We start from the raw sequence: 12,776 nt of genomic DNA on the forward strand, positions 1-12,776 counted from the left end.
AGAAGCCCAGGAATAGACAAGACAGTCAGACTGGAAACCATCTACAAAGCTAAGCAAAAAGTGAGAGAACATTTTTAATTCACAGTTTTGCAGTGCTGCTGTTTCTTATATTATCATGACAAGTATAGGCAAGGAGGGTTGTAAAATCACATCCTTTTTAGGTTCCTACTTCCCCAAAATCATTGGGATGTTAGGTTCAGTCAGACAAGTCAGAAGTCCTGAAATAAATCATTTATTTCTCAGTGTGGTATGAAAAGAATTCCTCTAGAGGTAGAGAAAAAAAAAAAAAAAAGTCCACTGAAACATAATGGAATACAATGCAGAGACCTCTACATGTATGTCTCCATGTACATGTGTGTGTAGAGAACACGTACACAAGTGTTTAGAGAACACTGTATCAGACAGATACTGAACAAGCAGATCCTGTTGTTTTTTGTTTGTTTTTTTTTTTTTTTTTCCCTTGTCTGTAATAATCCCTTAGACCTTCAACACCAGGACATTCATTCTTTTCTTCTTTCTTGAAGTAAGCATCCTGAAATCAATACTGCTTTTTTCAGCTCTTCATAGGAGATATACTCTATCCCAATTCCCTTTAAAGAACCTAAAACCAACAGCATGACTACTTAAATTCTTTTCTGCCCTGCCTCTGTATTGTGGACTACATGGAAGAAACCTCCTGGGCACTCCTTATTTTGAACATCTTTGAAAGAAACAGATACAGTCTGATTACAACTAATCAATCCTCAGAACTGGGATATAAATAATATAATACTTCTCAGTGATGCTATCAATATGACCTTTACAAATTAATGTATTTGTGTCTTTGCAAACAACCCTATTTATGGCTGACCCAATTACTTTAAGAGCTCATTGATTTATATTGTTAGATGGAGAAGTTTAGAGTTGTCTTTAAAGTCAGCTACTCCTCTCCATTATTTTGGACAAATACAATCAGACCTCTTGGTAATCAATATTCAGCAGATTCAGATTTACAATTAGGACAGGGCTTCTGTCAGCACTCAAGAAGGTAAATTATAAAGAAAGCAAAAGAATGAAAAGCCCAAGATCATTTTCTGTGCTTACTGGTGGAGTCATATTATCTGAATTTCCCAGCATGGGGAAAAAAAAAAAAAAAAAAAAAAGATAAAGCTGGTGAAGTAATGCTGCCACCTATTCCCAGCCTTAAACACCCTTAACACCCTTCACTGAGCCCTTATGCATGTTGACTCTCAGCTTTCTCTAGCTAACTATTCAGAGAATCAGACTCACTAGATGGCTTCTCCTCCTGACTTACAGAAGAAACAAGCCTTAACCCAAACACAAGAACTAGATGAGTTTTTAAAGGATGGGAGAAAACCTTAAATACCACAGCAATAAAGGCAAGGGCATGGACTTCAGATGTACCCACTCCATTCTTCCTTTCATGCTTTTTGTTTTCTTTTAAGGAAATCCTAAACCTTACCTCTTCCTGTATATTTCTCCTCTATTAGAAGGTCACAATGGCTCAGAAAAGCTTAGGAGTTGACTCCAGGGTGACACAGTTTGAGATCACAGTTTGAAAAGGCTATCTAAGCACACCAGTGCTAAGAAAGGTGTTAAATAACTTATTATACTAAACAACTACTGAAAAACAATCACTTCTTTTTACATGAGCTCCATTTAAAGTAGAAAGTTTCCTAGGATTATTATCTACTGTTCTCTGTGCAGATCAGTTACATTTTAGATACATTTTAAGAAAAAAAATGTGAAAAAGATTTTCTTTTAAATCTTTATTGTAAGGCATAAATTACTTTAATGACACTTCTTAAAATTGTTTGCATTAATTCTTAATGGCCTTAAAGTCTGTAATAATCTTCACTATTTAAAAATGTATATAGATGAGACAACCACAAAAAGCTGTGATGTAGATTCTCTCTAGGGTTGTAAAACTGAATATATCAAAATCAATATAAATTTTTTGTTGTTGTATTTTACATGTATGTCTCTGAATTTGTTCAGTAACAGTTTCTTGCATACAAAAACAAAATAAACCTACTAGTTGGTTTAAAGCCATGGCCACATTTACATTAAATATGATGTCTCTGATGACAGTTGTAACTGGGCAACCCATGAGTCCTGACCCCAAGGGATAATCCAGTCAATGTGTGTGCAAATAAACTGAAAGGCACTCTAGCAACACACGCGCACACATGCTCCAGATCCCATCATGATGAGTTCTCATAATGAGTCAGATCATGCACAGAGGGCTTTGAAGTTTTTTGCTAAAGAAGTAACTGTTTTGTTCAGCTACCAGTAACTCCATTTGATAGCCATAAACTTCCTACTTCGTTGTGATTTGGGACAACATTGCTCTAGTGACTCAAAAACATGACAATGAATTGTAACATGTAGAAATTCAAAAAGATCTCAGTATAGAGGTGATTAAAATATCAAGCTAAAAATATGAGAGAAATCAGTGTGTGTTTAACAATACTTTCTAAAAAGCCAGCCTTATATAATGCTGGAGTGTCACAAGCTCCTTATAAGCAGTGACATTTTAAGAAAAGTTCTGTCCATCTCTCTTCCCATTTACCCTGAAGAATGCTTGCTTTTCCTGTTGCTCTTTTCTGGCATTAATAAAATATCAGAAGAATAGAGAAAAATGCACAGTAGAAGAAGAGAAGTTTGTAATCCCAATTTCCAATGATGAGTTAATACAAGAAAGTCTCTACATTATAAATTATAATTTATTTTTAGAAACTCTAAAACAATTTTTTCATTGGCCACATTAGCAGTTCAGCATTCTCCTATAGGAATATTATGATGCACAGGTTTCTGGAAGCAATCAATAAATGCGGCCCTACTTGAAAAGCATGTTGGACAGGACAACTTCCAGAGATCCCTTCCAACCTCAACCATTCCGTGATTCTGCAATATATGGACTGTTGAAAAAGGTAAATTAATTAATGGTATCCAACATTAATAACAAATATTGATGATTGCAATTTTAAAACAAAATGTCTCCTTTCCATTTAAATTTCATGAATGGCCTAAATTTTAGAGTTTAAGCAACCTCTATATATGGCATGCTTACTAAGTGTAGGGCTACTTAAAAAGATTGTAATATTAAAAAATATTTCATTTTGAAGGTAGATTTGTCCCAGAATAAATCATGTCATTTGACTTAATTATACAGAACAAGGGCTTACTGTTATTATCTGATTATTAACCCCCACCTGAGTTATTTACATCTCAGTCTTGAGTAATCAGCATAATGACTACCTGCCTGTTGTGGTAATAATTAAGTAGAAAAGCCAGCAACAAAGTAATGAGGTTTTTAATATTCTTTTTAGGTCAGATATAATGAGCATGAAGTGTAATAGTAGGTCTTGAATATAATGCAATTGAGATTAATTTTTAAGAGGTTTAATTTTCTTCACTTGGATTTTTTTTCTTTGTTGTCAAGGGGAAGCTAAAATTTTTTAGGAGCAAAATAAACTAAAAGGTCTGATTATAATGTGTAGGACTCTCATGCTTCATCATCACAATATGCCAGAAGATGTAGAGCTTACTTGCACTTGAGCCATGCTTATGCAAGTATACACACACGCTTAACACCGTACACTACCCAGCAAGTCCATGTTGGTGCGAAATGTCACCATTTCAGTTGGTGGCACTTCAGTAATCTGCATTGACTAATGAGTAAAATCAGGAGACAATTTTTGAAATCAATGAGTTTATTCATTTTCAGATTTTTTCCAGCCACCTGAAGTTATGGATGTCTAATATTTACTCAGGTTAGGGTGACACTTCTTAGATTAATATCAGAATAATATCATATAGGGCTGGTTCAGGTTGCAGAGTGGTTTCCAAAGTGAAATGACAGGATTTTGCTGTCTGTGGGCATTGAAAATTAGAATCAATATTTCTCTAAGAAATATACTGTGGGGTGCTAGTACAGCAAATGGCTCTGATATGAAAATATTGAAGCACGAGCTCATTTTCACTTTAGTTCTGTTGGACTAGCATCTCAAATTCATCTGGAATTCTAGAACTGGTGTACAGTTAGGAGTATTACTTACAAGGGTTGGTTTTTCCGGAATATTAAACCATTGCTGTATTGAATTATTTTTCTGCAATTAATCCCAAATTATAGATTTTTCACTATTTCTTAGTATATTCTGCTTTATTCTCAGTGTTGACATTGTGATGAGCATATAATAATATAATATAAATGATAAAGCAAATGACTGTATAAAACAGTTGCTTTTAGAAGACCAGTGGGTTTTTTTGTTTGTTTGTTTCATTTTTTCTGAGCTTCCTGAATTTAGCTTATAATTAACTGTCTACTTTGCATTTGAAGACAAGTCAAAGCAATACATTCAAGCTGCATTAGGGATATATAAAGAAAGACTGTTCTTGGTAATGAGTTACCCTGATAGTGCATCCCAAGTATGTTGGCACTATTTGCTACTTTCTTAATAAGTAGTCTTAGGTAAGCGTTATACTTTTCTTGTAAGTATAAATATATTTTTATATATTTATATATATATATTAAATATATTTAATGTATATTAAGTATATATATGTTTATATATATTTTATATAATATAATATATAATATAATGATATATTATATAATGATATATAATGATTAAATATATTTTATATATTTTATATATAAGAAAAATATATTAATATGTATTTATTGTTTATATATTAATATATATATATTTCTTTCCTGAGAGAACTCTTTTTAGATTTTCCAGCTTTATCTGTACCAGTTTTGAAATCATACCTCTTGTTTTCATTTCAACATTTCAAATATATTCACATTGCTTAATTATATTTCTGTTTAAACTCCACCATTGCTGTTGGTTAGTTCAGGCTCACAGACTGTGGTAGATCCATGCTAATTATTTACAAACGTTTCCTCTGTGAAAGGAAAAAAAGTATCAAACATAAATCATTGATGACAATCTTTCATAAGATTCAAAAATCAAAATCTTTGTTTCATTAGAACACCTTCATAAAGGATAAAAGTTAGTGAGAATACACTAAGCTATCTGTGGATTAATAACATAAAGGCTTCAGTATTCTTACTTCATTTTGATCCTGACCCCTTTTAAACACTGATTGACTCTGATCATTTTCGAAATCTGCTCTGAACCATCTCTTTCATCAGTGCTCTGAATGAAAGATGAAATTCAGCAAGTCCAATACCAGTTCTCCCTTGAGGGTCTTCTCATCTGGTTTTGTTCTTTGTCTTTTTGTGTAATTTAATTTGTGTATTAAAGGTCAACATGTTTTATTTCTCTACTGATAGGCATTTTGATGTTTTTGTTTTCTAGTGGAGAATATTACTGAAAGCCTCAGCTCTGTAGTAAGTAACATAATCAGTCTGTGATAATTACATCAATGCTGGTGAGGCCAATCCAAAGGTTATTGCATGGCTGAGGTCAAAAAGGAGGAACAAAAGTTATTTGATGTATATGTTAAGGAATATACACCACCAGGTTATTATAAAATCCTCTGATGTTGCAAATATTTTTGTGTACTCATACTTTACAAGTATGAGTAATTCATTGATGGTAATGAATCTACTTGTGTCCATTTCAGATTGTGTTTGCTTATCCAGGAATGAAAGTTTATTACTTCCGTCACAGTACAGTTCCTCAAAAAGAATGTTTTAACTTGCTTTTCATATTTCAGTACAGTGATCCTTGCATAAGTCCTTTATGAGAAGATTTATGTCTTTAAACAGAAGGTAATTGTGTCCCCTCCTTTTGATGGACACATGTTTTACTACCATATTTTAAACCTTCTGTTAGTGGTTTTTAAGCAAAGTAGATACAGATGCTCAATAAACAAAAATACTGTGCTTTAACAGTGGTTTTAAAGGAGATCACTCTACATGATGTGTGAAAACTTGAAGGAGAGAGAATGTAGGCAAAGAAGAAAGTAATAATCTTTACTATTTGATCCTATTTTTTTTAATATGTTGTTAAAGATTAAAATGTTTGCAGAAAAGATTAACCACCACCAAAGCTTCAGTAGATGAAGCTAATGTTTAAGACTATCATTTGAATACTTCTTTTTTTTTTTTTTTTTTTTTTAAAGTATAGCTCTGTCAGCTAAATATAGTTCAGATTTTTACATTTTTATAGACCATGTGAGTTCCCTGCAGGCACATTTTCTCTTTTCAGTGATTTATATAGTTTGAATTATAGAGGATGATAAGCATTTGCTGTTCAGTAGTGTAGTTAATGCTCAGCCCCCTGGGTAACAAAGCAGCGAAGCATTTACTACTCAGTGGTAGTTCTGCAACAATCAGCAGCAGTGTGACTATCACAGTAAATTTACATCGGTACACTTCATCCTCAGGGAGTTGAACATAGAAAACAACTGGAACAGACATTTTCCAGATCTTTTGGATGACACAACTGGAAAAGTTTACTGTTGTAAGTGAATCAGAAACAGAAATCACAGATGGTACAACATGAAAATTATCCAGATCTTCTATCTCTCCTTTTTTTTTTTTTTTTTTTTTTTTCTCTAGCATTAAAAAAATAAATGCTCAGACTGGAAAGTTTTTGGAAAGTTGAAATTTGCAAAACATGCAGCATTGGCAGACCCACTGCAGTTCTGGTGCAGATGCCAAAGGCTCTGGGCCCTTCACTCTGGGCCCTTCACTTAGAAGGAACCTCCTCTCTCAGGTACTTGCTTTATAATGCTTGTGTTCCTGTGACTGTGATGAGAAAATACCAAGGTTTGCCTGAGTGAAGCAATAATAACACTTCTCTAGCAAGATATTTTTCTTCAGTAGGCAAGAAAACATTTTATAAAGGAAGCAAGTATCATCTCCTTTTAAAAAACGGGGAAACTTGAAGCAAAAAGAGGTTCCAGAAATTGGGCACAGTCCTTCAGCAAGACCGTGACAGAGTAAAAATACATCTGAGGTTCCCTGTCTGCTTAATGTTTTGACCACTGCAGTCAATGCAGCCCTCTCTCTCTAAAATGCATCTGGAAGCCTCAGGCTGCAGTACAGCCTGCGGTTAGAATAAGGACTGACAAAGTACATTCTTCTCCTGTAAGATATGAAAGATGAGGCAAAGGAATCTGCAGCAGGCAAGATGAGCTTCAGACTAGAAAACAGCAAGAAAGTGCAAAGCAGGATTTTCATAAGTACTCCATCGCCAAGGATGCCACTGTGATTGTGAGAAAAGAAGAAGGCAGTGAACCGAAGAGGTGTAACCCTGCTTTGGTGACAGGGAATCCGTAGGTAATGACCATTAAACCTAAACTGCATTTTTAATCCTGACTTGGTCATACAGTAGAGAGACAGTAAATATAAATGTAGGCACCTCAGTGCAATTCTTGGGGCAAGCAGATCTCTGTGGCTGTACATTTGGTTTTACAGCACCAGAGTGCCTGACAGGTTGTCTGCAAGAAGGCTTCATCTGAGAGGCAAGTCAAGTTTTCTGAAGACACTTTGTGCTTGCCTGCCTGCCACAGTACTGAAACAGCATAAGGACATCGTGAAGAGCCTCAGTAAAGCCAACATTGACAAGCAAGCAGAGAAGACTGAGGGGGGGTAAAAAAAACAAAAAAACAATTTGTGTTAAAGTTGTGGATACAGAGCTGCTGACATGTCTTGTCAATGATAAGAATGTAACCCTACCCTTTAGTTGTTAATAATTAAAAAGCAGCTTGATGTCATTGGAATTGGAATTGTTTTGGATTCAGCAAAAAAGAAATTAAGATTTGCAAAACTTTCAGAGTAGGAATGTGATAAATAATGGGGGGAATAATTATAAAAAGAAGAAATGGAAAGGCTGAAAATTGTCAGAAAATCCCAGAAGAGCAGTTCCAGTCAGTGCTGCAGTGGGCACGCATCTGCTCGTTGCCATCAGTAAACATGAGCAACAACACCCAGCCTGCATCCAACCTTAAAGCCTGTGGACACTCAGATAATGTGAAGAGGACCATGTACTTAAAAGGAGCCTGAAATAACCTATAGAAATGGCAGAGATAAATCTTACATGGTAAAAACACCTGGCCTCTTCGGTCACTCTGGTCCAGAAAATCAAAATTACATTCCAGTCCTAGAAGGAACTCTAAGTTTAAAACAGTGAAATGGAAGGGGAAAAATAAATAAATAATTAAATAAAATCGAAAAGATAAATGAAAACGTCACACTTCCTTCTAAGAGAAGATGAAGGAGCACTAAACTAATAGCAAACCAGCTTACTATGAGGCAGAATAATATTCTCAGCAGCTTCAGGGTTCACATAACTGACCTAAAGCTAAAAGACAGGTCTCTTGGGAAGAATGATAGAAATATCTGAATAATTTCAGTAGTGATATCAGAAGGAAATTGAGAATAATGAAGGATTTATTATGTCAAGATTCAGAATACATGGTCTCATAAAGAAGAGAGGAGCAACTATGGAAGGAAGATATGGTATTCGTGTAAGTCTCGGTGCAGATGTATGTAGTACAAAGAATATGTATGGCTTTATATCTGATAAAGCATTTACCTGTGCTGTTACCTCAATCCTCTTTCCTGTATTACGGTATGCCTAAGGCAATCAGAGTGAGCTGAGGCATAATGTGGAGTTACACAATGCAAATAAAGGTGATGATGTAGCACAGAGCATCTATTAGAAGTGACAGTGTGTATGATTGAAAGAATGAATATCTTCAACTTAAAGGAAAAAAATATTTCTGTAAACTTTGTGCAACTGAAAGAGAAATCGTTGATTCAATCAGAACGACGCTATATCAGATCACTTTTATAAGCTCTTTCCAGAGCAAAATCACAATGGAAACAATTGTGGATAACGTGCTGCAAAATACATTCCAGGGAATAATCCCATGCTGGCAGAGATTGAACAAGACAGTTTAATAAGACTTCCATCCCTAATTTCTCTCTGCCTATGATCCTTTAAGATAAAGCCACATAATTTGATGTTGTTTACAGCTTTGGAAATATCCAATACCTTCTGATTTACAGCTTGGCCTGCGCATAACAAAGTCCAGGTTGCTTGAGGAAGAAAGACACCCTAATCATAACAGCAAGTTTCAGATATTACATTGTCAACTCCAGACCCTCATTCCTATTTATTTATTTGTTTGCTTGTTTACTTACTAAATCTCTGAAATTAAATATACTGATAGGAAATATCAGCAGTGGCCAGCCTCCCCTGCAGCCTTTAGTAAATCCTCATATATCCTCATATGAGGCAAGATATGGAGTGAAAAGTGTTTGATTTTTTTTTTTCCATATCCAACTCACCTCTACTTCGTATGTTTTCTCAAAATCCTTGAGGGTTTTTGGAAATAATCTAATGTGTCCTTCCTTTTTGATTCACAATTTACTATGCACTGTTAACTCCCTTCCCAACATTTACATGAAAAGAGAGAAATCTTCATTTCTTAACTGTGTTGTGAAGGGGTGGTATCATAGCATTGAATGGGCTGCATGTACATTTCAGGTAGCTAGCAAGGACTGCAGAAACTGTCCTTTGATGGACAATGTGTAACTTTTTCAGGTCTGTAGTATTTCACATGATGTGGATTGACAGAAATCAATCCTTTTGTTTGGAGCACCTCTGACTTACTCATCTGTATTGGGAATCATTGGAAAGCTAAATTTTTGAGAAAAAGTTCAATGACTGAAGTCCCCAGCTTGGGAGTAGCTGTTATGGAAGCGTGTTTGGTCCTATCTCATCTACCTGTAGACATATACATCTTAAAATGAGAAGAATCACATTCTGAAAGTATTGCTCTCTCTGGTGACTAGTCTAGCCTTGGAGAACGGACACACACAGGCACTTCCATACACCAGTTTATCTATATATCTGTCAAAAGAGGAATGTCTTCAGATGACTGAGAGTAAAACTTATCCATCACATTTCAGTAGGTGAAGTCAGATGAGATGAATTTCAACCAACAACTGGAAGAATTACAAATTTTTCCTGGGGGGGGAGGGGGAGAAGAAAGACTGGGAAGGCTGAAGTCTGTAACAAAGTTGTGCTAGGCTGCAAGGTTTCAACAGCTGGTTCTCTTAACAGTGCAAACATGAGAAAAAAACATAAAACTAGTAGAAACACTTACAAAAGCTTTCAAAGATATGTTCATATATGCAAGAATATTTGGGGAAGATGTTTTTCAACAAGAAGCTGACAGATGAGACTATTGACTGTTTTGTTAAAGAGCAGCACAGTTGAAGCAATTCATGTGCAATATTAATTGGTGAATAGAGATAGAGTTAGCTGTGATTATAACTATGTCAAACCAAAAGCACCAAGACAAATTCCCTGTCCCATCCCGCTGTCAAAAAAATAAAAATAATAAATAAATTAAAAAAAAAAAGTTGTACAAAATGGTACATTGAAAACTACACTTTCCAAATGATTGTATAAATGAGCAAAAGGACTTGAATAATATCTCATAAAAAATTAGTACCTAAAATTTTCCACAGATATACAGGAGAGAGGGGAGGGAAGGAGGAAGAATAAGAAAGCAAAGAATAGATTTTTTTTTTTTTTGTAATAATTCCCACAATAATTTAATTTTTTGTTTTTAGTAAGATTTGAAATAGTGTGGGGACTGATTATGAATCAGTAAATTATAACTGATTAAAAATAATTTTTCATTCCAGATGCAATACCAGATTTTTGCAGAGCTCATTTGAATAGCTGAGAGGTTATTTTTTTCTATTTGAGGCATGATTTTATTACCTGTGATGTACCAGTAAGTTTTTTTCACTGTGAATGTGTAAAACTCTGCATGGTATTGTTGGTTCCTCATGGAGTGAATGTGCAAAAGATAAATGACTGGAAGTGTAACCCAGTTCTATTTCTTCTATCTGTAAAAGCTTTCTAGGTCTTAGTTATCCATTTGAAGCTGGGTCAGGATAATTAAACATATCTGTTATAGGCATATTCCCATGAAATACAGAACACCCAAACTCTGCTCTAACAAAGCAATGAACAGTTTATTTTAAGACTCTTTAAATCTGGAACTTCCATAAGCATCATCATTGTGGGGGCTGTAGTGCTTGCCCAAACCCACATCCCAGAGGTGTGTATGCAATTGTGTAGAAAGTCCATATTGTGGGGGTTTGGATCAACCTGAAAGAAACTTTATTGAAGGACTAAATACATGTATATAGTCAAGAAATAAAGCCTGTTTATCCAGCCACTTAACAGCATTGATTGAAATCTTGGTATAGGCAGGATTTAAACTGAAGTTTACCAAATAGATTGCATGTTGACTCCTGATGCCAGAAATGTGTTTACAATAACTGTGATACAATCAGAAACAGGAATAGGGATTTTACCTTAAGGTGCATTTGAAAAGGTTTTTAGAGCCGTTTTTATTGCTTAACCTATTCCAGTGATACATAAACCTTAAACCTAGTCCTACTAGAGAAGTCACGTACTGACCTAAGCTGGTGAATCTCCACCTAGCCTCAGGAGAAGGCGTTTAATGGGATTAAGAACTGGATGGTTTTTACCTTTGTTTGATGTTCCAGTCTAGAACACCCAGAAAAGAAGTGCTCAAGCAGCTGAATTAGAAAAAGCAGCTGAAAGTAGAAAAAACAGCATACTTGCATTTACACTCAGCTGTAATATGGGTAGAATATGTCACTGCCATGTGGAATACTACACGCTCCAGAGGTCTTTGGTGCCTGAATGGAAAAAGTGTCTGGTTATAAATGATTCTATCAATGGCTTGTGTAAGGATCAATAATATTTATTGAAAGAATACTACTTTATATGTGTGATGTTTATGTTATATATGAGGTCATTTTCATGTATAGTGAAGAAGGTTGATGATTTGTACTACCTTTTTCTATAACAGCAGATCAGGATTTGAAGCCAAGTCTCAGAATCAAGTGCAACTTCAACTGTAAGGTAACAAATGAAAAAGAGAATTGATTTTTACTTAGAAAGTACATCTTTACCTTGATCACAATGCAGTGGTCCAACTGTGCTGCAGACTTGGCTTTGTTCAAGGTAATTTGATATTGATCAGCCTTCAGCTATAATGTTATAACAATGAAACTCATCAAATGTAATTCTACACAGATACCGTTTTCAGGCAAATTCTTTACCTGAGAAATCATTGTATCACAGAGAAAGTGGACTGACAAAAGCATAGCTATTACACTTAGTTTCTTTTTCTCCCTTCTGATGTGTTTGTATTGAGTTTTGTTTGTAACATTTGAAAATAGCTGAGAAATGTGTGGTTCAGATGTTCTGTGAACGTGCTTTTTGCTTTTCAATCTGCTTAAATGTACTACTAATGTAAACAAAGAACTCAAAATGGACTTTTCAGAAAGAGGTAGCACCCTAAGTGTTTCTTTACTCCAAACTATCTCTGAGTTTCAGCTAATTGTCTAAATCCAGTGGAGACTTTTCCCACTTTAATGCTAATAGTGTTTAGACCCTGCCAAAAAACATAGTTATAAATGAGACGTACTCAGCTGGCTTCTTATAACTCTGTTAACATGCTGGCGACTGTCTATTTCCAGTGCAGCAATATGTTTTTCCTGTAGCTTAACAATCCTTTTCCTGTAGCTTAACGAAATAGTATTTGCAGTTGATCAACCCAGTGGCCACATAAGCTGATATATACACTTCTATACATTATGCTGTTACTTCTGCTGTGAGAGTAAGATTTTAAGTTGTATTGACATCTAGAAAAATTATCATATCTTTGACCAGATATAGTTTGCATTGGGTTGCTACAGCCAGCCACATTTTGAAAGGTGTTTTACTTACTGA

At 35.0% G+C, this 12,776-nt stretch overlaps 1 long non-coding RNA gene across 1 annotated transcript; it reads left to right on the forward strand.

Moving 5' to 3' along the window:
- Window positions 1-4,340: 4,340 nt before the first annotated feature.
- LOC110354314 (uncharacterized) lies at window positions 4,341-7,594 on the forward strand. Its single transcript, XR_002406109.4, has 4 exons — window positions 4,341-4,474; window positions 5,331-5,362; window positions 6,364-6,440; window positions 6,539-7,594. It is a non-coding gene; the product is annotated as an uncharacterized lncRNA (long non-coding RNA).
- The last annotated feature ends 5,182 nt before the right edge of the window (window positions 7,595-12,776 follow it).

Source organism: Anas platyrhynchos, chromosome 9, assembly GCF_047663525.1.
Source record: "Anas platyrhynchos isolate ZD024472 breed Pekin duck chromosome 9, IASCAAS_PekinDuck_T2T, whole genome shotgun sequence".
In the NCBI taxonomy this organism is placed as follows: domain Eukaryota; kingdom Metazoa; phylum Chordata; class Aves; order Anseriformes; family Anatidae; genus Anas; species Anas platyrhynchos.